Source organism: Scyliorhinus torazame, chromosome 11 (assembly GCF_047496885.1).
Source record: "Scyliorhinus torazame isolate Kashiwa2021f chromosome 11, sScyTor2.1, whole genome shotgun sequence".
Lineage (NCBI taxonomy): Eukaryota > Metazoa > Chordata > Chondrichthyes > Carcharhiniformes > Scyliorhinidae > Scyliorhinus > Scyliorhinus torazame.
The window spans coordinates 3064001-3088743 of record NC_092717.1 but is presented as its reverse complement, the minus strand read 5'-3'; positions in this window follow the sequence as shown (position 1 = coordinate 3088743).

The window sequence follows — 24743 nt, the reverse complement described above, 5'->3', positions numbered from 1 at the left end:
ATCCCAGTAGATGAGCTGGGTGTGGGAGCTGTTATCCCAGTAGATGAGCTGGGTGTGGGAGCTGTTATCCCAGTAGATGAGCTGGGCGCGGGAGCTGTTATCCCAGTAGATGAGCTGGGTGTGGGAGCTGTTATCCCAGTAGATGAGCTGGGTGTGGGAGCTGTTATCCCAGTAGATGAACTGGGTGCGGGAGCTGTTATCCCAGTAGATGAACTGGGTGCGGGAGCTGTTATCCCAGTAGATGTGCTGGGTGCAGGAGCTGTTATCCCAGTAGATGTGCTGGGTGCAGGAGCTGTTATCCCAGTAGATGAGCTGGGCGCGGGAGCTGTTATCCCAGTAGATGAGCTGGGTGTGGGAGCTGTTATCCCAGTAGATGAGCTGGGTGTGGGAGCTGTTATCCCAGTAGATGAGCTGGGTGTGGGAGCTGTTATCCCAGTAGATGAGCTGGGTGTGGGAGCTGTTATCCCAGTAGATGAGCTGGTGTGGGAGCTGTTATCTCAGGAGATGAGCTGGGTGTGGGAGCTGTTATCCCAGTAGAGGAGCTGGGTGTCGGAGCTGTTATCCCAGTAGATGAGCTGGGTGTGGGAGCTGTTATCCCAGTAGATGAACTGGGTGCGGGAGCTGTTATCCCAGTAGATGAACTGGGTGCGGGAGCTGTTATCCCAGTAGATGTGCTGGGTGCAGGAGCTGTTATCCCAGTAGATGTGCTGGGTGCAGGAGCTGTTATCCCAGTAGATGAGCTGGGTGTGGGAGCTGTTATCCCAGTAGATGTGCTGGGTGCAGGAGCTGTTATCCAAGTAAATGAGCTGGGTGCGGGAGCTGTTATCCCAGTAGATGAGCTGGGTGTGGGAGCTGTTATCTCAGGAGATGAGCTGGGTGTGAGAGCTGTTATCCCAGTAGAGGAGCTGGGTGTGGGAGCTGTTATCTCAGGAGATGAACTGGGTGCGGGAGCTGTTATCCCCGTAGATGAACTGGGCTTGAGAGCTGTTATCCAAGTAAATGAGCTGGGTGCGGGAGCTGTTATCCCAGTAGATGTGCTGGTGCGGGAGCTGTTATCCCAGATGAGCTTGGTGTGAGAGCTGTTATCCCAGTAGATGTGCTGTGTGCAGGAGCTGTTATCCCAGTAGATGAGCTGGGTGTGGGAGCTGTTATACAAGTAGATGAGCTGGGTGTTGGAGCTGTTATCCCAGTAGATGAGCTGGATGTGAGAGCTGTTATCCCAATAGATGAGCTGGGTGTGGAAGCTGTTATCCCAGTAGATGAGCTGGGTGTGGGAGCTGTTATCCCAGTAGATGAGCTGGGTGTGAGAGCGGTTATCCCAGTAGATGAGCTGGGTGTGAGAGCTGCTATCCCAGTAGATGACCTGGGTGTGGGAGCTGTTATCCCAGTAGATGAGCTGGGTGCGGGAGCTTTTATCCCAGTCTTCCCTGAATGAACTCCACACACGTGGCCATCATGGAGCAATAATTGGCTTCACCAGATTAGGAAGGTGACAATTAACTTGAACTCTCTCTCCCCTAATCCTATTTCCCTGCCTTTTCCTCGTTGCCATTTTGTTTCCTTTCAAATCCAATCTAATTCTCTCTTAAGTGTCTTAGTTTCTGCATCAGTGGCTACTTCTGGTAAAGATTCTCAGAACCCCCTGACGGAACAGATTTAACCGGCCCTATTCCCCAATTTAACTGCTCCCCACCCCCATTCCATCGGCACCACCTTTTCCTCTTTTCCCCTTCAGTCTCTGATCAGTTGTCTGGTTCTTTCGGTATGTGTGTTTGTAACTTTGTGTAAAGAGATTAGCATTTTTTTGGCAGTGAATGAATGGCTCCAGCCTTCGCACTGATGGTGAATGTCCAGTCGCCCTCCCTGCGTTTTGAGCTGTAATGAATCCTGCTGGAGAACATGACATTTGGACAGAGAAAAACGGCTGGGTCTGTTTGTAGAATTTTCTGTCTGAACAGTAAATGAAAAACATTATCTTCCTCGGGAAGGAGACCAAGGCTCTTTATAAAAATGAACCTCCCAAACCATTAGTTTCTAATTAAATTAATTACACTAAATATTATTAACTGATGGGAGAACGCAAAGAGAAGCTATTTAACTTTCAACAAGCTAAGATCAATCAAATAGTTAGTACAAAGCAAATTTGTCAGAAAAGCAGGAATCCTTCAAAACAAAACAAAATGCAGGATAACAGGATTCTGAAAATAAACTAATTGGATTATATCAGATTTGCAGATACTGTATATCGAGCTGACTGACTGAATTACTTTTTTCTGTCAATCTTTATGTTGCTTTTACTGAAACATGTTCTAAAATCTATAATTGTTTGCTGGTCATGCACTGAATATAAATGTCTCCAATTTACATCTGTTCCTATTTAGTTTGTAATATTTAAAATATGTGGCACCACAAGTATCAACATTAAATCTAAAATCTCCCACTGGGAACTCTGAAATTGATCTTCTGAATTTTTCAGCTCTGATACTGCAACACATTCTAGGGAAACAGTGCCCACGAGAATGTGTCTCAGGAAGCTGGGAATACTTGAGGTGGTCTCTCTCTCTCTCTGCTTCTTCACGGTCAGATTACCTGAGGGTGTTGGGTGTGGCTCGGAGGGGCTGGGACAGCCAAAAACGGGAGGTGGTGCATTTCTTGTCAAACAGAAACTGGGCATGTGAAGCACGGCTGCCTGTTGACAGCATCTCAGGAGGAGCTGGGCTGTTGCTGTATGAGGCATAGGTCTGGTCCATACTGTTGTGTTTGGTCCTTTGTACTTCACGAAGGAACTCACCAAACACTTTGTCTTGTCCAAACCAGAATCTTTTATTGAGTCTCGTGTGGTAAGATAGCGATCTGATACAGAGCACGTATCATGGAGTCTGCTAACTACTCCTCTGGAATCTGCACCTAGCACTGACCATTCACATGTTCGTCTGATTACCCTCTCAACCTTCTTCTGGAGATGGCCGGATGTGTCTCCCCTTATATCCGAGTCACGGGTCACATGACCTTGGTCTCGAGACCGCATGGTGTGCTGTACCGCCACCTGCTGGTTGGAGGTCGCACACCATCCAACTATTATATAGCCCATAGGCATATCACCACACATATCTCATTCCTGTGCTATGGCAATAATCTAAGCTTTCTTCCACCTTATCTGGGGGCTGAGAATGGACCACGTTCACAGTGACACAGTGTACAAACCTCTAGATAAAATGGGATAAAGCTGCCCAGCACCACCCTCATTCTGATGATCACCTTTGTGTGTGGCTGCATCAAGCTGTGTGTAGGCCCTCAGTACACAACACCAACCATTACTGCATGCTGAAGTTTTATTTGTCCCCAGTGTGGTGAAAGATGTTTCAGTTGGACCGTTCTGTCCCACCTGGAAAAGTTTATGCAGGAAAAAACTTTTGCTCACAAGTCCATCAGTCAGTGGCCTGTGTGTAACGTCTTGGAGGCCCTGTGGGAAAAGAAGATGGTGAATCCTGTTGGATGGTTCCTCGACTATCAAAGTAATTTGGCTGAATGTCTCATTACCAGAGCTTTCAAACCAGTCCCATGCCATAGCTTCACTGGTGGTGGGGAGGGTCCTCCCCATCAGATCCCTCCTGCATGCCCAGAGTCTCGCAGCCTCTGCAGGCTGCGCGCCAGGCGACTGTGGTAGGAAAGAGGCCGCTGCCCATTTCCTTCTGGAATGTTCCAGCTAAAGAGAGGCAATGTTTTTTTTCCAGGTTTACTGCGGGTAGCTCTGTAACGCTCTGTAACACAGGACCCTGCGCTCTAGAACTCTTCCCAGGGATGCACACTGAGTATATGAATTGGCAAGTCATGTTGCAGCTGTATAGAACCTTAGTTAGGCCACACTTGGAGTATAGTGTTCAATTCTGGTCACCACACTACCAGAAGGACGTGGAGACTTTAGAGAGGGTGCAGAAGAGATTTACCAGAATGTTGCCTGCTATGGAGGGCATTAGCTATGAGGAGCGGTTGAATAAACTCGGTTTGTTCTCACTGGAACGACAGAGGTTGAGGGGCGACCTGATAGAGGTCTACAAAATTATGAGGGGCATAGACAGAGTGGATAGTCAGAGGCTTTTCCCCAGGGTAGAGGGGTCAATTACTAGGGGGCATAGGTTTAAGGTGTGAGGGGCAAGGTTTAGAGTAGATGTACGAGGCAATTTTTTTACACAGAGGGTAGTGGGTGCCTGGAACTCGCTACCGGAGGAGGTGGTGGAAGCAAGGACGATAGTGACATTTAAGGGGCATCTTGACAAATACATGAATAGGATGGGAATAGAGGGATACGGACCCAGGAAGTGTAGAAGATTGTAGTTTAGTCGGGCAGCACGGTCGGCACGGGCCTGGAGGGCCGAAGGGCCTGTTCCTGTGCTGTACTTTTCTTTGTTCTTTGTATAAACATTAACCACTGCTGGAGGACCATCAACTGGGTGAGAGGAACTCTCTGGTGTGAAGGGGTGAATGGTCAAAGGAGATCAAGGGCCTCTCTCCATAATACACGGAGGGACTGGAACCTGTGGCAAACCCCTCAGATATACGGGCGATATGAAATGAATATTGTAAATATAACCTGTAATTCGAGGTGTAGTGAGATATTTCAGAGTGACACACAGAAGCAGATCTGTTTTGTACATTATGTAATAAATTTGAACTTTGTGTAATGTATCTTCACAAATTTTATAAATAAAGTATAATTTTGGGAAAAAAGTTGCTCTCTCTAAGAACAGGTGAGAATTACCCCCCACCCCCCCACCCTCCCCACCCTCGGTCTGTGCATCAGAAATAATCCACAGAGCGTTGCCTCAGAATGACATTTCAGATGTAATAATGTTCCCATATATTGTGCAAAATCGTCAGCTGAATTCTTTTTCAAAGTGCATCCGTTTTCAAGGATTCTGCTCACTAAAATAGAATGGAGTGGCTACTTTTCCGTTCCATCTACCCTTCCACTCCCACTCCCCTGCTGCACCAATACTATTGGTTTCCAACAATCCTCCCGAACCTGATTCACTGAGGCACAAATGATTATTCTGTCAAATTCTCCCATCATTAGAGTAACTCCAGCTCCGTGTGTTAAAATATACCCCACAAATATCAGGTCCTGGAATAAAAAAATCAATAGTTGCTTTAAACGCCATCGAACTGTCTTCAGTGTCCAGTGATATTAAATCTCCAAATTCCACTGATAAAGATGGTCCAATGTCCAATGATACTAGATTTCCAGTGACCAGTGGTATTGACACTCCAGTGTCCAGTGATATTGATTATCCAGTGAAATTGGTTCTCTAGTGTCCAATGATATTGACTCTCCGATGCCCAGTGATCTCTCACAATCCAGTGATATTGGCTCTTCAATGTCCAATGATATTGCCACTTCAATGTCCAATGATATTGCCACTTCAATGTCCAATGATATTGCCACTTCAATGTCCAATGATATTGCTTCTTCAATGTCCAATGATATTGCCACTTCAATGTCCAATGATATTGCCTCTTCAATGTCCAATGATATTGCCTCTTCAATGTCCAATGATATTGCCACTTCAATGTCCAATGATATTGCCACATCAATGTCCAATGATATTGCCTCTTCAATGTCCAATGATATTGCCACTTCAATGTCCAATGATATTGCCTCTCCAATGATATTGCCTCTTCAATGTCCAATGATATTGCCTCTTCAATGTCCAATGATATTGCCACTTCAATGTCCAATGATATTGCCACATCAATGTCCAATGATATTGCCACTTCAATGTCCAGTGATATTGGCTCTTCAATGTCCAATGATATTGCCACTTCAATGTCCAATGATATTGCCACTTCAATGTCCAATGATATTGCCACTTCAATGTCCAATGATATTGCCACTTCAATGTCCAATGATATTGCCACTTCAATGTCCAATGATATTGCTTCTTCAATGTCCAATGATATTGCCTCTTCAATGTCCAATGATATTGCCACTTCAATGTCCAATGATATTGCCACATCAATGTCCAATGATATTGCCACTTCAATGTCCAGTGATATTGGCTCTTCAATGTCCAATGATATTGCCACTTCAATGTCCAATGATATTGCCACTTCAATGTCCAATGATATTGCCATTTCAATGTCCAATGATATTGTCACCCCAGTGTCCAGTGATATTGACTCTCCAATGTCCAGTGATATTGACTCTCCAATGTCCAGTGATATTGGCTCTCCATGTCCAGCTATACTTTTCCAGTGTCTTTTGATGCCTCTCCAAGTGTCAGTGTTAATGAAGTTTATTTAAAGATTGATTCATCCCCCTGGAATTTGAGCACATATTCCTGAACAGAAATCACCATTGGATACATTTCAAAGACTTTCATCAGTCACCCATAATCGTGAAACATTCTAAAGATTTTTTTTTGTACAAAGGAATCAGTCATTTGTTTCCTGAGAAAACAAATTCTCTCAGTGTGGCCCCAAGCTGAGCTAACAAGAGAAACATTTCTGTCTGTTTCAATTCCACAGCTGAAGTGCAGGTTCTCTCAATATTGTACTTAACTAAGGCCTGTGACTGTGAACAGGCTTTTGCCCAGAATGCCCCCATGCGCCTGTTGTAAGGAAGTGGTGTTGAAAGGCAGACATTTACTTGAAAAGAGCTGTGATTATTTTAGTATTTAACATCAGCTGCCGAAATCTGTACTCTATGTACAAAAAAAATCTTTTAAAAATGTATGAAGTATCAGGAATCCTAATGGAATTGACATTAAACAGAGGGATATACACTACACACACACCATGCGATATGATTGAATAGATTGGGCAAAACCATTTTCGATGGCAGGAGGATCAGTAACCAGAGGGACAAAGATTTGAGATAATCAGCAAAGTTCCAGGTGGAGATGAGGAGTTTTTGTAGACAGTCAGTCGTTGTGATGTGGAAGGAGCTGCCTGACAGGATGGTGGAAGCAGATTCAACAGGAGCTTTCAAAAGGGAAATAGTTGACAAGGTAAAGTTTGCAGGACTGTGGGGAAAGAGGTGGGAGTGGGGCAAAGTGGTAAAAGTGGTGGGTTTCAAGGATCATCTTAAGGGATGATGTGGAGATGCCGGCGTTGGACCGGGGTGAGCACAGTAAGAAGTCTTACAACACCAGGTTAAAGTCCAACAGGTTTGTTTCAAACACTAGCTTTCGGAGCACTGCTCCTTCCTCAGGTGAATCTGAGGAAGGAGCAGCGCTCTGAAAGCTAGCGATTCAAAACAAACCTGTTGGACTTTAACCTGGTGTTGTAAGACTTCTTACCATCTTAGGAAAGAGTGGCAGGGAGGTTTAGGGAGGGAATTCCAAAGTTTAGGGTGCAGACAGATGAAGACAGGGCTGCCAATGCTGAAGTGATTAAAATCAGGATCCTGAAGAGGAAGAGCACATAGATTATAAAGGATTATAGGGCTTGAGGATATGACAGAGATAGAGAGCAGAAACCGGATTGAAAGGATTGAAATATGGAATTCCAGGAAAGATGGGCAAGGGGTTTGGGACACGGCAACATGTTCACGGATGTTGGAGGGGAAAGAGAGGTTGGAGGTGGGCAGTAATGTGGAAGGGTTGTGGGGAAAAGGAGTTTTGTTTGAGGAGAGGGTGGAAGTAGCAGATTTAGAGAGAGGATGACGTCAACAATAGAAGAGAAAGAACCATTGACATTATTGGCTAACGTGGGGAATAAAGGGGAAGTTGAGGGTCAGCAGTTTAGTGAGAATGAGGTCAAGTGAGGAGGAGATGCATCTTGTGAATAAGTTGAGCTCATAGAAGGCATGAGGGGAGGAAAGACAGAACCTAGAGAAAAATGTGAGTTCAGGGATGGACATCATAACTTCCCCTTTCCCTGGGAGCTCAGCCATTCCAAAAGCTGCTTTTGTATTTATCCTGCCAAGTGCATCATTCAACAAGCATTTCCTGCTCCTGTAGTCCATTCAAAGTGGGAAGAGGGACAATAACATTTTCTATGGTGGCACCTGTGCTGGTCAAACAGGTGAGGGTCTGCATCGAATCAATGCAGGTGAGACAATGCATTACACCATTCATCCCTGGGACATTGGGATAGGTTTTGGGGGAGGTGGGACCCTTACAAACTGGACGGGTCATACCTGGGCAGGACCAGGACTGATGTCCTAGGGGAGTATTAGCTAGAGTGGTTGGGGAGAGTTTAAACTAAAATGGCAGGGGGATGGGGAACTGCAAGGAGTGAGAGGAAGGGGAATCACGGACAAGAACAAAAGACAGAAAGGGGAACAAGAAAAGTGATAGGCAGAGAAACCAAGGAACAGAATCAAACAGGGCCATAGTGAACAACAATGGGAATGGGAAAAGTAATGTTAAAAAGACAAGCCCAAGGCATTGTCCTTTAAAAAAACGGAGCATTCGCAATGTCACACGAAAGATGTTAATGTGTATAATCTAGTTGGGATTACTGAGACTTGGCTGCAGGGAGACCAAGGATGGGAATTAAACATCCAGGCGTATTCGGTATTTAGGAAGGACAGACAAAAAGGAAAAGGCGGTGGAGTAGCAGCGCTGATTAAAGAGGAAATTAAGGGCAGCACTATGGTGCAGTGGTTAGCACTGGGACTACGGTGTTGAGGACGCGGGTTCGAATCCCGGCTCTGGGTCACGTCTGACTGTAGATTATAGATCCTCTGTAGATATAGATTAAGTCTCTGTAGCTATGGACCCAGTCTGACTGTAGCTATAGATCCATTCTGACTGGAGATATCGATCTCGCCTGACTGGAGATATAGATCCAGTCTGACTGGAGATATCGATCTCGCCTGACTGGAGATATAGATCCAGTCTGACTGTAGCTATTGACCCAATCTGATTGTAGATATCGACCATATTTCAAATCTGACAGAGACGTGAGATCAGTTTCCTGGTTGACGAAGATGCTGAAAATCTCCCTCAATAATTTGCTAATTTTGGATTCGCTAAGTGTGCAGGACATGCTTAGCTCTGCACCAATCAAAATGAGGACTGGAAGCCACAAAATGATCATCCCAAAATCAACCTCCAAAAATAAAACTGGAAACATGTTGAACGGGAAGTGGAACAGAGGCGTGAAATGAATAAAGCGGAAAAACCCAATTTATAATCTGGGAAATAGTTAATACCATGAAGACGCTCGACAACGCAGAATCGGCGAGCCGAAACTGATAGCCAAGTTCCGCACACATGAGTCCCGCCTCAACCGGGACCTGGGATTCATGTCACATTACATTCACCCCCCACCATCTGGCCTGCGAAATCCTACCAACTGTCCTGGCTTGAGACAATTCACACCTCTTTAACCTGGGGTTATCCCTCTCTCCAGTCGCACCGTCTGGACCTGTAAAAACTTAATTACCTGTAAATACTCACATTCAAAGTATCGTCCTGCATCATTGACTTTGTTGATATGTGTTTGTGGAACCCACCCCTTCACTCACCCGATGAAGGAGCAATGCTTCGAAAGCTAGTGATTCGAAACAAACCTGTTGGACTTTAACCTGGTGTTGTCAGACTTCGTACTGTGCTCACCCCAGTCCAACGCCGGCATCTCCACATCACAGAATAAAAACAGAGAGGTAAGATGGAAATTGTCAATCAGAATTAAAACAGCAGAGAGGCAGACATGTGGAACGATAAAGGTGAAATAAAAATCCACCTTTGAGAAACATCGGTCAGTGGTAAAGATGAAAGTGGAAGATTGGGGAATGTAGATGTTGTGAATCTGTACAGCAGCAGCAACACAGAACCCTGGATGGATTACAGCAACATCTTTGATCTTTCAAAGCCTGTTGTCTACGGGGAGATCTGAGCAATATTTTGAACTCTCACTGCAGTTGTGTTGTGAGCAATAAACCACAGGGCTGAGGGGTTCAGGCTGCTCCTTACCATCACTGAGGTGGAAAGAAAAGGGATTTGTATTGATATCGTGTTTTTTATCTGCTTATGATGGTCCTAATTTTTACAACAAATAAAGTATTTTTGATGTGTTCTGACTGTCCGTAGTAAACGAGACAGTCAATTTATATGCTGCAAACTCCCACAACAAAGCAATGTGATAAATGAACAGTTAACCTGTGCTGTTTCAGTGAGCTTGCTTAAGGAATAGATGTCAGCAGATAAAGGAGATGGGATGAATCACAGTAAATCTCATTAACCCATTAGGTTTGTCTTGGTACAATGCTCAATCTCACCTGCGATGGTGTAAGGCTCAATCTCACCTGCGATGGTGTAAGGTACAATCTCACCTGCGATGGTGTAAGGCTCAATCTCACCTGCGATGGTGTAAGGCTCAATCTCACCTGCGATGGTGTAAGGTACAATCTCACCTGCGATGGTGTATTGTACATCCTCACCTGCGATGCATGTGATAAAGATGTTACTTTGTCACATGCATCTCTAAGTTCCTGTTTAATGCCATTCTTAATATCACCAGTACAGTTTGGGGGTCTCTATACAACCCCATTAATGTTTTTCTCAGCTTTACCCAGACAGATTCCACATCGTCAGAGCTACTGGGTGGAATTCTCCGAGCCCCCGCCGGGTCGGAGAATCACCGGCGGGCCGCGCAATTCGCGCCACGCCGTCCCGATGCCGAGCAGAGCGGAGAATCAGCGCCACTGGGGCCGGTGTGGCCGGCGCGATGCCAGTCGGGGTATGCGGCGACTCTCTGGCACGAGCCGCACGCCGATTCTCCAGCCCGGATGGGCAGAGCGGCCGTCAACAAAAAGCCGAGATCCCGCCGGCGCCGTTCTAACATCCTCTGAGCCGGCGGGATCTCGGCGTTGAAGGGTCCGGGGGCGGCCTGTGAGGGGGAGGAGGGTCCGACCCCGGGGGGGGGGGGTTCTCCGTAGTCGCCTGGCCCGCGATCGGGGCCCACCGATCAACGGGCCGTCCTCTCTGTCGGGGGGCCTCCTTTCCTCCGCGCCGGCTCCTGTAGCCCTGCACCATTTGGCGTCGGGGTCGGCGCGGGGAAGAAGGCCACTGCGCCTGCGCTAGTTGGCGCCGGCGTAACTGCGCATGCGCGGACCCCGCGGCGCACGGTTCAGGCCGGGATCGGCAGCTGGAGCGGTGTTGGCCGCTACCCCACTGTGGCCCGGAGAATCGGGTATCGGAACGGGCACGGACGCCGGAGTAAAACACTCCCGTTTTTATGCCAACGTCAGCACTTAGCCGCCCGATGGGAGAATCCCGCCGAATATTTTTCCTGACTATTGTGTTAATTTCCTCTTTTAAAAAAATAAATATTGAGTACCTAATTATTTTTATTTCCAATTAAGGAGTAATTTAGCGTGGCCAATCCACCTAACCCACATCTTTGGGTTGTGGAGGTGAAACCCACGCAGACACGGGGGGATGTGCAAACTCCACATGCGCTAGTTGGCGCCGGCCTGGCCCGCGATCGGGGCCCACCGATCGGTGGTGTGGACTCCACATATGGAGTGTTGGGGTGGGAGTTTGCGGTTGGAGGGTTGGGGTTGGGGGGCTGGGGTTGGGGTTTAGGTGTTGTGGTTGGGGGGTTGGGCTTTGGAGTTGGGATTGGGGGTTTGGGGTTGGGGGTTGGGGGGTTGGCATTGGGGGTTGGGGTTGAGGGTTGGGGTTGGGGGGCTGGGGTTGGGGTTTGGGGGTTGGGCTTTGGAGTTGGCATTGGGGGGTTGGGGTTGGGGGTTGGCGTTTGGGGGGTTGGGGGTTTTGGGGTTGAGATTGGGGGGTTGGGGTTGGGGATTGGGGTTGAGGGTTGGGGTTGGCGGGTTGGGGTTGGGGGTTAGGGTTGGGAGTTGGGGTTGGGAGTTGGGGTTGGGAGTTGGGGTTGGGGGGTTGGGGTTGAGGGTTGGGGGTTTGGGGATGGGGGGTTGGGGTTGGGGGTTGGGGTTGGGGTTGGAGGGTTGGGGTTGCGGGGTTGGGGTTGGGGGTTGGGGTTTGGGGTTGGGGTTTGGGGTTGGGGGTTTTGGGGTTAGGGTGTTGAGATTGGAGGGTTGGAGTTGAGGGTTGGGGTTGGGGGTTGGGATTGGGGGTTTGGGGTTGGGGTTGGGGGGTTGGGGTTGGGGGGTTGGGGTTGGGTTGGGGGTTTTGGGGTTAGGGTGTTGAGATTGGGGGGTTGGGGTTGAGGGTTGGGGTTGGGGGTTGGGGTTGGGGTTGGGGGTTGGGGTTGGGGGTTGGGGTTGGGGTTGGGGGGTTGGGGTTGGGGGTTGGGGTTGGGGGTTGGGGTTGGGGTTGGGGGTTGGGGTTGGGGTTGGGGGTTGGGGGTTGGGGTTGGGGTTGGGGGTTGGGGTTGGGGGTTGGGGTTGGGGGTTGGGGTTGGGGTTGGGGGTTGAGGTTGGGGTTGGGGTTGGGGGTTGGGGTTGGGGTTGGGGGTTGGGGTTGGGGTTGGGGTTGGGGGTTGGGGGTTGGGGGTTGGGGTTGGGGTTGGGGTTGGGGGTTGGGGTTGGGGGTTGGGGTTGGGGGTTGGGGTTGGGGTTGGTTCGACATGGTTGTGCCATGGGGTCTGTGCGGGACCATCTGTTTTGTGGTTTATCGATGATTTGGGTCTGGACATAGTGAACACAAATACCGATTTACTGATGACACATAGTGGGAGCTTTTACAGTGAGCAGGGCTGTGGGAGGTATTGGGATTGGTTCAGTTCGGAAGTTGGGTTTGGGATTGTTTTGGTTGGAATGTTGCCATTCTGATTGATTCAGTTGGGGTGTTGTGGTTGGGATTGAGCCGGTTCGGGTTTTGGGATTGGGATTGATTCGGGTGTTGGGAATCTGATTGATTCAGTTGGGGTTTGAGTCGGTTGGGGGTTTGTGCTGGGGTTATCCCACACAAGTTTGCCTTTTAGAGGGGCAATGACGTTGATGCATTGATGTTTTAGGAAACTAGATAAAGATTATCTGATCTGGAACACACTGGAATTTCATTCATAGAAACTAATAATCTATTCCCCACAGTGACCCAAATTCTCAACACTGACTCCTAGCTGTTTCTTGGATCTGTGTGCCGGAGGGACTGAGTGTTGTACTGTCTCACTTGCAGACTATACAGTTCTGGGAAGAGGTGAGGATGGGATATGAAGAGCTGTTTGATTGTTTCAGTCATCGGGATGCTTTGTCTATCTAATTCTGTCATCAGATCCCTGGCTGTGAGTCCAGTTGCTTTTACAGCAGTTGTTTGTTTGTTTAACTCTCCTTTTCCCAGACAGCGGAGCCTATTGGTTTAGAGAAGCCTTATCCAACTATTATTTTGCCCACCCAATATGATTAACGTGTGAATGGATGATGAGTCTGTGCTATTGATCCAAGTCATATTCTCTATCAATGACCCATCTCTCAATTATCTTCTTCCGCCTCTTCATGTGCTCAGCATTTCACCAATTCATTTTCTTTTAGTGTTCATTAAAAATAAACTTGCATTATATAAAGGCAGCACAGTCGCACAGTGGTTAGCACTGTTGCTTCACAGCTCCAGGGTCGCAGGTTCGATTCCCGGCTTGGGTCGCTGTCTGAGCGGAGTCGGCACGTTCTTCCCGTGTCTGCGTGGGTTTCCTCCGGGTGCTCCGGTTTCCTCCCACAAGTCCCGGAAGACGCGCTGTTAGGTGAATTGGACATTCTGAATTCTCCCTCAGTGTTCCCGAACAGGCGCCGGAATGTGGCGACTAGGGGATTTTCACAGTAACCTCATTGCAGCGTTAATGTAAGCCTACTTGTGACAATAAAGATTATTATTATTGTGCCCGTCACAACCTCCAGATGTCCCCAAACTGTTTTACAGGCCGTGAGGTTCAATTGAGAAGTGCCACTGTCTCTGAGTCAGTGCTTGGGTTCAAATCCTACTCCAGAGAATTGAATACAATTCAATTCCCAACACTGACGGGCAGCATGGTCGGCACGGGCTTGGAGGACCGAAGGGCCTGTTCCTGTGCTGTCATTTTCTTTGTTCTTTGTAATGGTCAAGGTGGACTCTCTCGCTGCAGTGCTGAGGACTGCTGCACTGTTGGAGGTTCCCGTCTTTCAGACGAGATGTTAAAAAGCCTTGTCTGCCCTCTCGGACAGATGCTAAATTAGTTTCTACTTTGAAGAAAAACAGGGGCGATGCAGTGTGATCAATATTTATCCCTCAACCAATACCACTAAAAACAGGTGATCTGGTCAGTTTCACATTGTTCCCTGTGAGATCTTGCCGTGACTGTGCTTCCAAGCTGCTGGCATTACTAACTCTCCCTGTCCAGTGTAAACCGGCAGAGGTGGGCAGTTCAAACAGGCCTGCTTGTTTAAAGAAGGGGTCAGGATGCTAGTCCAATCAAAATACGAGCCACAGGAGGCCCAGGGTATGGGCTTGTCCAAGGGGAGGTGTGTTCCTGCTGCCTCTAAATGGGCACTGTGGGCTTCTATCCCTTCCCTGGCTTCTCTCACCACCTCCCCATTCCAAGCCACTTACCTTAGCACCTGTAGCCCTTTGATGGGTTCACTGCCAGGGGCCTCCTGTCCCCCAGAATCCCACTCACCTCTCCCTTGCGAAGCTCTCCTGACTGGGTACACGCAGACGACTGACATACAGGTGAAGCTGTGGAAATTGAAATCTCCTGGGGTCTCACCTTACAGAGTCAGATAGGTGACCAGCCGCCTCATCCCGTCCCATTCCAAACCCATCTTTCCTTAACATCAAAGGACAAAGAACATTAGATCACAGGTAAGGCCCTCGGCCCACCGGCCTGCGCCGATCCAGGTTCCTTATTTAGACCGACAACTTACTGCTCAAAAGATCTGTATCCTTGACGGCCACCAGGAGCAGCTGACCTGCTCCTCCACGTGGTGCCAAGCCCGCGAGGAAGTGGCACAGGTGCCGCCGTCTCCTTGTTGAGGCAGAGCCTCCTGTGGAACGTGCTGTCCGTCATCTGTTCAAACGACCAGTGACGCCTGTACCCCCTGGGCCATTGAGGGCCTCCACCTCTGATTATCTCCCTGGCCTGATTGGCGGTCGGGCCCACTGGGTGTGGGGTGGGGCCCGGCACATGGGCCGCTGCCTCGAGCATCTGCAGACGCTGCTGCTGCCGCAGACCCCAGCGTCTGGCCGCCTGGCCAAGCAGCAGCACTACGAGGACACGTTCTGGGTCCAATATCCCTGCCATAGCGTTCAATATCTGTAAGGCATTGGGAGGGTGTTGGACTGATAAACAGCGGTGGCTCCCACCCGGGATCCCCCATTGATCCCCCTCCCTCACACACAGTCGCAGTGGGCCCCGCCTCACTGGATCCCAGACGCTGCACCCTGGACACCTGCTCGCAACATCACCCGGACCAGGCGCTAGCCCCCTCCCCACGGCACTCACCCACCCTCAGGACGTGGACATGTCCCCAGAACTGTGTCCCATCCCCTGGTGTTGGGATGTTGGCTGCTGCGTGTGTGGTGTCGCCTCCCGCAGTGTCCAGACATTAGGGTGTGATTGGAATGCTGGGCAATGACTCACACATGCTCCAGGGCCGCCCACCCACGGGAATCCACACTTGTGTTGTGTGAAGTGCTCACTTAACCACGATTGCCAATTCCCTACTGGCAATAGCCTTCAGCCGCACGGCCAGAGGCCTCGGCAGTCAGTGGGAGTTATGGGTGGCCTGTGGGGCAGACAGGCAGGGACTAAAGATTGCCCCCGGAATGGGTACACACGATCCAGGGGTTGGCATGGTGGTGCTGCGAGTGGTTGCCCCCTGGTTGCCCCCCCAGCGTCTCCTCCCATCCTCCCATGACGGCTCATCCCAGGGGAGGGTCCCTCACTCCCAGCCAAGGGTCCCCCCACCCCCGCTGGGCACTGCAGTGGCAAGCCTAGCGCTCCTGGGCTCTTTGCCAGTGAGCAAAGATGGCTCCTCACCTCCTCAGTTCCCCACAGAAGCCCTTCCGCCAGGTTCATGTTTTTCAAAAGGAGTGTGACCACTGGCTGTCGTGGCCGGTGAATCACGGGACGATGTTGGATATGGGGTCGCTCCCGTTAATTGAATGGAAATGGGGCTTAAGTGATGATAATTGGTTTCTGGCCATGCCACGGCGAGATCCGAATTCACCTATGGGAATGGGCAGGGTGCATCGCAAACTGTTTGGCGCCTGGCACGGTTCTTGTTTTCTGCCTCTCCCGCTATTCAACGGCTTTGTTACGCTCGAGCGAGAACGCAACGAGGCCGGAGAATCGCGCCCAGAGACCAAATGTTGCTTCTGCGAGAGGGAATCAGACTTAACCCTCATTGTCCTGTTTCTCTCCATCTGTGCCATTTTAAAATAGAACCTCTTGGCCAAATAGTACTTTTCAATTTTGAATACTCCGTAACTTTTATGCAACTTGAATATTGTTGAAATAGTTTACTTGACAAGGTTTCAGTGTGAGCTGCAGATAGCAAATTCTACAAAGGCCTTGATATGGAGCCAACATCTAGGAGGCGCTATATTATTATTGGACAAGTTTGCTGGAAAATCTAGTGAAATGTTATGAGAGTTAATAACCATTGTCATGGCAACCCAACAGCTGAGTGACCTTCCAGGGAGAGACTATGTCATGAGAATAAAAGAGCTAAATCGGGACAATGCTGCAAATACCAAAGGTTGTGACCTGCTGGAACTGCTCTGTTTGAACCACTGGCGATGGTTGTTTGGTGATTTTATTGGGTGTGTTTTGAAGGGTTTCTGATTCCTCCACAACTCGATCTGTCTTTCAAGCACAGTCAGGGTTGTTGGGTTCAATGCCCAGGTTTGGTGGTCGGGTGGCTATACCAGTCTGGAATGGCTGGGACGGACTGCGCGGTATCACAGTGGTTAGCACTGTTGCTTCACAGCGCCAGGGTCCCAGGTTCGATTCCCGGCTTGGGGTCACTGTCTGTGCGGAGTCTGCACGTTCTCCCCGTGTGTGCGTGGGTTTCCTCCGGGTACTCCGGTTTCCTCCCACAGTCCAAAGATGTGCAGGTTAGGTGGATTGGCCATGATAAATTGCCCTTAGTGTCCAAAAAGGTTGGGGGTTACGGGGATAGGGTGGAGGTGTGGGCCTGGGTAGGGTGCTCTTTCCAAGGGCCGGTGCAGGCTTGATGAGCCGAATGGCCTCCTTCTGCACTGTAAATTCTATGAAACCTCTGCCTATTGACTGGCTCCATTCAGTTGAGGGTAACTGCAGAACGAGCTCCTCCTCCTGTAGGGTGAAGATTGTCAGGCTGGGCCCGGAACCTCCCATCCTGTTCCTCTCTCAGGATTTGTGAGCCTACCTTTCCTGCAGTTAGGGGTGACAGTGCGATTATTTTCATTTTCAGAGATAATCCTTTCATCACACTTCCGAGTTCTGTGGGGAGCGCACAGACTGTACAATAATTGGCAGATAATACGCGATGTACCATCCGCAATTCTATGCCCCCTGCTCCCCCCAACTCTGGAACCATAACGACACTTCCTCAGAGACCTCGGGGCCATGAACACTCGTATTTGTGCACAATGCTGTCTCGGACTTCTGAGCTACTTAGCAGGCCTCCCCTTAGCCTTCCGTGTGCAGTGATAGACAAAACACACACTTACACACCCGTACCAATCTCAGAATGCCTCTTCCAGCATTGCCACTGCGTCCTGGCAGTGCTGGTCATTGTTCCGGCCACTGGCGATGGAGAATGGCTCGGGGGGGGGGGGGGTGTCATTGTTGGATTGTGGGTCAGTCCAGCACCTAGAGGACTCTGAAAACAGCGTGGGAGCTGAGTGAGCCGGGACTTTGAAAACAGCGTGGGAGCTGAGCGAGCCAGGACTCTGAAAACAGCGCGAGAGGTGAGTGAGCCGGGACAGTGAAAACAGCATGGGAGCTGAGTGAGCCAGGACTCTGAAAACAGCGCGAGAGGTGAGTGAGCCGGGACAGTGAAAACAGCGCGGGAGATTTAAAAAGCGCGGGAGCTGAGGGAGCCAGGACTCTGAAAACAGCGCGGGAGCTGAGTGAGCCGGGACTCTGAAAACAGCGCGAGAGGTGAGTGAGCCAGGACTCTGAAAACAGCGCGGGAGCTGAGTGTGCCGAAACTTTGAAAACAGCGCGGGAGCTGAGGGAGCCAGGATTCTGAAAACAGCGCGAGAGCTGAGTGAGCCGGGACTTTGAAAACAGCACGGGACCTGAGTGAGCCGGGACTTTGAAAACAGCGCGGGAGCTGAGTGAGCCGGGACAGTGAAAACGGCGCGGGAGATTTAAAAAGCGCGGGAGCTGCGAGTCGGAGCGGAGATTTTAAAAGATCGCGGCCTAGTTTCGGGAGCCGTTCGGAGGAGGAGGAGCAGTCTCTGTCAGGGAGAGAACCTGAGAACATCTAAGACACTCAGAAGGTAAGAAGGTAAGAAAGTGATTTTTACTCATTTTTACTTTTATACCTTTTTCAAATTGTGTGTGTCGGGGGGAAACTGAAGTGACATCACAGAAAAGCTGTGACCTGAGTGGCTGGTTGGGAATCTACACTAAATTAAAAAAATTAAGCATTGGTAACTAATTAAACATAATTACTTAATTATAATTTAGAGGGATATCTAAGCCAGAGATCGGAGAGTACAATATTTAGCATTTGCATTTCTATTAGAAATCTAGTGCTAGGAAACAGATCGTTAACAGTGACTTTGACATTTTAAGAAAAATATTTAAAAAAATTTTTTTAAATTTTAATTAATTGACGCAATGTCAGTTAGAGGGGTGCAGTGCTCTGACTGTGAGATGTGGCAGGTCCGGGAGGCTTCCAGCGTCCCGGATGGCTTCATCTGCAGAAAGTGCACCCAACTGGAGCTCCTCACAGACCGCATGGTTCGGTTGGAGCAGCAATTGGATGCACTTAGGAGCATGCAGGTGGCGGAAAGCGTCATAGATCGCAGTTATGTAACTGTGGTCACACCCAAGGTGCAGGCAGAGAAATGGGTGACCACCAGAAAGGGCAGGCAGTCAGTGCAGGAATCCCCTGTGGTTGTCCCCCTCTCGAACAGGTATACCCCTTTGGATACTGTCGGGGGGGATAGCCTATCAGGGGAAAACAGCAGCAGCCAGAGCAGTGGCACCACGGCTGGCTCTGATGTTCAGAAGGGAGGGTCAAAGCGCAGAAGAGTAATAGTAATAGGGGACTCTATAGTCAGGGGCACAGATTGGCGCTTCTGTGGACGTGAAAGAGACTCCAGGATAGTATGTTGCCTCCCTGGTGCCAGGGTCCAGGATGTCTCCGAACGGGTAGAGGGCATCCTGAAGGGGGAGGGCAAACAGGCAGAGGTTGTTGTACATATTGGTACTAACGACATAGGCAGGAAGGGGCATGAGGTCCTGCAGCAGGAGTTCAGGGAGCTAGGCAGAAAGTTAAAAGACAGGACCTCGAGGGTTGTAATCTCGGGATTACTCCCTGTGCCACGTGCCAGTGAGGCTAGAAATAGGAAGATAGAGCAGCTAAACACGTGGCTAAACAGCTGGTGTAGGAGGGAGGGTTTCCGTTATCTGGACCACTGGGAGCTCTTCCGGGGCAGGTGTGACCTGTATAAGAAGGACGGGTTGCATCTAAACCGGAGAGGCATAAATATCCTGGCCGCGAGGTTTGCTAGTGTCACACGGGAGGGTTTAAACTAGTATGGCAGGGGGGTGGGCACGGGAGCAATAGGTCAGAAGGTGAGAGCTTTGAGGGAGAACTAGGGAATAGGGACAGTGTGGCTCTGAGGCAGAGCAGACAGGGAGAAGTTGCTGAACACAGCGGGTCTGGTGGCCTGAAGTGCATATGTTTTAATGCAAGAAGTATTATGGGTAAGGCAGATGAACTTAGAGCTTGGATTAGTACTTGGAACTATGATGTTGTTGCCATTACAGAGACCTGGTTGAGGGAAGGGCAGGATTGGCAGCTAAACGTTCCAGGATTTAGATGTTTCAGGCGGGATAGAGGGGGTTGTAAAAGGGGAGGCGGAGTTGCGCTACTGGTTCGGGAGAATATCACAGCTGTACTGCGGGAGGACACCTCAGAGGGCAGTGAGGCTATATGGGTAGAGATCAGGAATAAGAAGGGTGCAGTCACAATGTTGGGGGTTTACTACAGGCCTCCCAACAGCCAGAGGGAGATAGAGGAGCAGATAGGTAGACAGATTTTGGAAAAGAGTAAAAACAACAGGGTTGTGGTGATGGGAGACTTCAACTTCCCCAATATTGACTGGGACTCACTTAGTGCCAGGGGCTTAGACGGGGCGGAGTTTGTAAGGAGCATCCAGGAGGGCTTCTTAAAACAATATGTAGACAGTCCAACTAGGGAAGGGGCGGTACTGGACCTGGTATTGGGGAATGAGCCCTGCCAGGTGGTAGATGTTTCAGTAGGGGAGCATTTCGGTAACAGTGACCACAATTCAGTAAGTTTTGAAGTACTGGTGGACAAGGATAAGAGTGGTCCTAGGATGAATGTGCTAAATTGGGGGAAGGCTAATTATAACAATATTAGGCGGGAACTGAAGAACATGGATTGGGGACGGATGTTTGAGGGCAAATCAACATCTGACATGTGGGAGGCTTTCAAGTGGCAGTTGAAAGGAATTCAGGACCGGCATGTTCCTGTGAGGAAGAAGGATAAATACGGCAATTTTCGGGAACCTTGGATGACGAGAGATATTGTAGGCCTCGTCAAAAAGAAAAAGGAGGCATTTGTCAGGGCTAAAAGGCTGGGAACAGACGAAGCCTGCGTGGAATATAAGGAAAGTAGGAAGGAACTTAAGCAAGGAGTCAGGAGGGCTAGAAGGGGTCACGAAAAGTCATTGGCAAATAGGGTTAAGGAAAATCCCAAGGCATTTTACACGTACATAAAAAGCAAGAGGGTAGCCACGGAAAGGGTTGGCCCACTGAAGGATAGGCAAGGGAATCTATGTGTGGAGCCAGAGGAAATGGGCGAGGTACTAAATGAATACTTTGCATCAGTATTCACCAAAGAGAAGAAATTGGTAGATGTTGAGTCTGGAGAAGGGTGTGTAGATAACCTGGGTCACATTGAGATCCAAAAAGACGAGGTGTTGGGTGTCTTAAAAAATATTAAGGTAGATAAGTCCCCAGGGCCTGATGGGATCTACCCCAGAATACTGAAGGAGGCTGGAGAGGAAATTGCTGAGGCCTTGACAGAAATCTTTGGATCCTCGCTGTCTTCAGGGGATGTCCCGGAGGACTGGAGAATAGCCAATGTTGTTCCTCTGTTTAAGAAGGGTAGCAAGGATAATCCTGGGAACTACAGGCCGGTGAGCCTTACTTCAGTGGTAGGGAAATTACTGGAGAGAATTCTTCGAGACATTCTTGGAAGCAAATGGACGTATTAGTGAGAGGCAGCACGGTTTTGTGAAGGGACGGTCGTGTCTCACTAACTTGATAGAGTTTTTCGAGGAGGTCACTAAGGTGATTGATGCAGGTAGGGCAGTAGATGTTGTCTATATGGACTTCAGTAAGGCCTTTGACAAGGTCCCTCATGGTAGACTAGTACAAAAGGTGAAGTCACACGGGATCAGGGGTGAGCTGGCAAGGTGGATACAGAACTGGCTAGGCCATAGAAGGCAGAGAGTAGCAATGGAAGGATGCTTTTCTAATTGGAGGGCTGTGACCAGTGGTGTTCCACAGGGATCAGTGCTGGGACCTTTGCTCTTTGTAGTATATATAAATGATTTGGAGGAAAATGTAACTGGTCTGATTAGTAAGTTTGCAGACGACACAAAGGTTGGTGGAATTGCGGATAGCGATGAGGACTGTCGGAGGATAGAGCAGGATTTAGATTGTTTGGAGACTTTGGCGGAGAGATGGCAGATGGAGTTTAATCCGGACAATGCATGTTTGGTAATGCATTTTGGAAGGTCTAATGCAGATAGGGAATATACAGTGAATGGTAGAACCCTCAAGAGTATTGAAAGTCAAAGAGATCTAGGAGTACAGGTCCACAGGTCATTGAAAGGGGCAACACAGGTGGAGAAGGTAGTCAAGAAGGCATACGGCATGCTTGCCTTCATTGGCCGGGGCATTGAGTATAAGACTTGGCAAGTCATGTTGCAGCTGTATAGAACCTTAGTGAGGCCACACTTGGAGTATAGTGTTCAATTCTGGTCACCACACTACCAGAAGGATGTGGAGGCTTTAGAGAGGGTGCAGAAGAGATTTACCAGAATGTTGCCTGGTATGGAGGGCATTAGCTATGAGGAGCGGTTGAATAAACTCGGTTTGTTCTCACTGGAACGAAGGAGGTTGAGGGGAGACCTGATAGAGGTATACAAAATTATGAGGGGCATAGACAGAGTGGATAGTCAGAGGCTTTTCCCCAGGGTAGAGGGGTCAATTACTAGGGGGCATAGGTTTAAGGTGAGAGGGGCAAGGTTTAGAGTAGATGTACGAGGCAAGTTTTTTACGCAGAGGGTTATGGGTGCCTGGAACTCGCTACCGGAGGAGGTGGTGGAAGCAGGGACGATAGTGACATTTAAGGGGCATCTTGACAAATACATGAATAGGATGGGAATAGAAGGATACGGACCCAGGAAGTGTAGAAGATTGTAGTTTAGTCGGGCAGCATGGTCGGCGCGGGCTAGGAGGGCCGTAGGGCCTGTTCCTGTGCTGTACATTTCTTTGTTCTTTGAGATTCTGTCATATCATCAAGAAAGCTGTTACTCCTTAATCCAAATCAAACAAGTGAGATCATTCCAGTTTTCCTGTTCTTCAGATCCCATGGGCTGCCTGTGAAAGGTGCCAGTCCCCAGGAGCCTGCGTTCAGTGCCAGCTTCCAGCAGTGGCTGGCTCTGTGCTGTAATTCTGTGCTGGACTGAAGACAGGGTGCTGTGTGTTAGAGATCACAGGGTGGGCCACTCACTCGGGGCCCAGTGCCACACAGAGGCCTGTCAGCCAATCCAGTGATTGTCAGCTGTAACCAAGGCTGCTGGGCCATGGCTGTTTATTGGTCATGTCTTGTTCTTCTTTTTATCACTAAAGTGAAGTCAAATACAGCTGCCACTTAGCTCCCCCCCCCCCGGGGCTCCGTGTGTGAACATGTGCGGTACCCTCAATAACGACGCTTAGAGAGTAAACGGTAAAGAAGGCTTTAATAAGCTAAGAACTAGCCTGGTGCCGAGATGTGTACTAACAGCTACGCCGCCCACAAGGCGGCCCCTTATATACGGCTCCCAGATGGGCGGAGACGGAGGCGGAGTCCCCCAGGGTTCCAAGCCTGGTCTTAAAGGGGACATCACCTTACATGATGACAAGGGGACAGTGTTACAGTAACCGTTCATCACACCATGGCAACACTACACAACAGCGACAACATCCCGCTAAAGGATCAAAACATCAGCCAATAATCTAAAACCACCCCCCCAAAAAACCTGAACGAAACAATAAGTTAATGAGTCACCCCAATGATGACAGTTCCATGAAGTAATTCCACACAGGTGCATGTTGTATTGGCAAAATAAAATAAAAGCAATTAAAACAACTACCCTGGCAACGGAGAAGAATCATTTGAAGCGCTTGCTGGAGTAGACATGCCAGAATGTGATAGTGAATTGAAAGCAAAATGGTTTTACCTTGGCTTTTCTGCCACCTAGTGATTAGTTATCATCATTGAAGAGTGCATGGCAGAGAAATCTGTAGGGCTGTGAGGAAAGACCTGGGGCGAGATTCTCTGTTAGCCGACACCAAAATCGGGAAACGGGATTGGGCGGAGAATCGGTTCCAACGCCAAACTCGCAGCAGGCGTCGATTTGATACCAAATCGCGATTCTCCATCACCCCGACAGCGGCGTCAATGTGTTCCGGAATGCACGTACACTCGATACCGTTTGCAAATGATTAGCGGGCCTGAGCCGGTATTCTCCGGGGCCTCTGCGATTCTCTGCCTCCTTCGCTGGGAGGTCTGTCTGGGAGGCCGGGAGGTCAGTCAGGGAGGTCAGTCAGGGAGGTCTGTCTGGGAGGTCTGTCTGGGAGGTCTGTTTGGGAGTCTGGGAGGTCAGTCTGGGTCTGGGAGTCTGGGAGGTCTGGCTGGGTCTGGGAGGTCTGGGTCTGGGAGGTCTGGCTGGGTCTGGGAGGTCTGGGTCTGGGAGGTCTGGCTGGGTCTGGGAGGTCTGGGTCTGGGAGTCTGGGAGGTCTGGGAGTCTGGGAGGTCTGGCTGGGTCTGGGAGTCTGGGAGGTCTGGGAGTCTGGGAGGTCTGTCTGGGAGTCTGGGAGGTCTGGGAGTCTGGGAGGTCTGGGTCTGGGAGGTCTGTCTGGGAGGTCTGGGTCTGGGAGGTCTGTCTGGGAGTCTGGGAGGTCTGGCTGGGTCTGGGAGTCTGGGAGGTCTGGGAGTCTGGGAGGTCTGTCTGGGAGTCTGGGAGGTCTGGGAGTCTGGGAGGTCTGGGTCTGGGAGGTCTGTCTGGGAGGTCTGGGTCTGGGAGGTCTGTCTGGGAGTCTGGGAGGTCTGGCTGGGTCTGGGAGTCTGGGAGGTCTGGGAGTCTGGGAGGTCTGTCTGGGAGTCTGGGAGGTCTGGGAGTCTGGGAGGTCTGGGTCTGGGAGGTCTGTCTGGGAGGTCTGGGAGTCTGGGAGGTCTGGGAGTCTGGGAGGTCTGGGTCTGGGAGGTCTGTCTGGGAGTCTGGGAGGTCTGGCTGGGTCTGGGAGGTCTGGGTCTGGGAGGTCTGGGTCTGGGAGTCTGGGAGGTCTGGCTGGGTCTGGGAGGTCTGGGTCTGGGAGGTCTGGGTCTGGGAGTCTGGGAGGTCTGGCTGGGTCTGGGAGGTCTGGGAGTCTGGGAG